The sequence below is a fragment of the Perognathus longimembris genome, chromosome 21 (assembly GCF_023159225.1).
Source record: "Perognathus longimembris pacificus isolate PPM17 chromosome 21, ASM2315922v1, whole genome shotgun sequence".
Taxonomy (NCBI): domain Eukaryota; kingdom Metazoa; phylum Chordata; class Mammalia; order Rodentia; family Heteromyidae; genus Perognathus; species Perognathus longimembris.
In genome coordinates, this window is record NC_063181.1 from 17,332,255 (window position 1) to 17,334,389 (window position 2,135).

Below are 2,135 nucleotides of genomic sequence, written 5' to 3' on the forward strand. Positions count from 1 at the left end.
CAGTGGTCCTTATCTTTTTGACTTAAAAATGTCTTTTTTGTTCTGGTTTTTAGAGACAGGGTTTTTCTATGTAACCCAAGTTAGTCTTAAAATCATGATTGTCTTGCTTCAGCCACTTGAATGCTGAGATTATAGCTATATATTCTACCACAACTACACATGTGATATATTTCTAAAGTATATTATCTTTTTTTATAATTAGTTGTGGGGCTTGAAATCTGGGCCTAGGCACTGTCCCTGAGCTCTTCAGCCACTTGAGCCCACCTCACTACTTCCATGATATATTTATAACTTTGCAAGAGAAGGATACTACACTATTATGTTTTTGTTTCTTTCACTGGTTTGTCAGTACTGGGATTTTACCTCAGGGTCTTGAGCTTACTACGTAGCCTGAACCATGCCTCCAGTACACATCAGATTTGAAAGTAATAAACAAAGGAATGACTATGAAAACACAGGAAAAAAACCACAAGGTTTCTGTTATTGAAGATTTTTTTCTTAGTATCTTTGTTACTTGACATTATTACAGGAGACCACAACTATAAAATATGATAGCAATCACAGTCAGAAAAATAATCAAATGAAAAGCAGTTATATGTATGAAAGTCACAAGACTGCCACAAATTTAAAATATAGAATTTATTAGCTTCAAAAATATTTATTGTGTTCCTCTGGTGACCCTGGTGCTTTCCTAGGCCAGAAGCTTGACTAATGAATACATAAAAGTTCTTGTCACTGGTGAACTTTATAGTAAACTTCCAGTCTTCTACAATGTAAGTTTTTATGTGCAAACTAGACAGTATTGTCAGCAAGGAAAAGCCTCATTTCATGAAAATCATATGTCAGTCTTTCAGAACAGAATCATTATACCTTCTTAATATATTTCTCTCTTACGAGGTGGGGAACCATTTTTTTTTTGGCCAAGAGCTATTTGCATATAAATAATATCATTCTCAGACTGTATAAAATTATCATTATAGGTGGATAAGCCCTAGGGGAAGAAAGCATGGGAGAAAAAAACATGACTCTTACATCATGTAGCAAATTATTTTGCTAATGATAAATGGCTCATGGGCTAAATGTTCTCCACTACTGCTTGCTTGTTCTTAGTTAATTGAACAATCACTATTTTTGTTGCGTGATGAAGCATATCTGTAATACCAGCACCTGGGTGAAACACATAGGAGAATTCTAAGTTGAAGACCCCCCTGGGCTACATAGTGAGACCAAAAAGAGAAAGTGAAAAAATATTACATAAATAATTACAGGGACGTTACAAGGAAGATTCTGTGTGTATATAGATGTTGGACTATAAATTGCTGAAATGTAATTTCAATGGTTGGGCTGTGTATTACTTATGGACAATGAGGATCGTTTCTTCTGGCGATAATACAGATAGCAACTGTCATGGTGCATCATTCTTTGATGTTCCTATTCCCAAATCTAAAAAGCCAAAAACAAGAATTATTTCAGCACTGAGTCTTCTGTGACACCTTTTTTATAAACAGAAGCAAATGTCACCTGGATGAATTCTTACTGTTTCTAATAGTGTTGCAAAAGCAGCAGGCCCCAGCAGGGTCAAATGTGATGATTTTAATGGTCTCTGTGGAGCGCTGGCATGGAGATACAGTTTCAGAGGCTAGCGGAGAACCCAGAAGGAAAAACCCACTTTCTGCCAAAGTAATGAAACTTTTGACAGTCGTCTAGGATGAATTAATAACACAGTGGGAAGACCCTGTTCACCAGTGGTCACTTGGAGGTGGACCAAGGACTCCATGAGGAGCTGGGCTGCCCTCCATACTGGTCATCTCAAGACTGTAATTGCTAGGTACAGAGTCAACAAAAATATTTTGTCTCAACCTGTTTGGAATAAAAACCTTCCTTTCCATCGTTTAAACACATGATTCAGATATTGAAGGACTAGTCCCCAAATGTCCCATCTTTGAACCTCAGACTGGCTTCCAGCTCTGTTTACATCCTTCCTCTTTTTTTTTTTTTTTTTTTTTGGCCAGTCCTGGGCCTTGGACTCAGGGCCTGAGCACTGTCCCTGGCTTCTTCCCGCTCAAGGCTAGCACTCTGCCACTTGAGCTACAGCACCGCTTCTGGCCGTTTTCTGTATATGTGGTGCTGGGGAA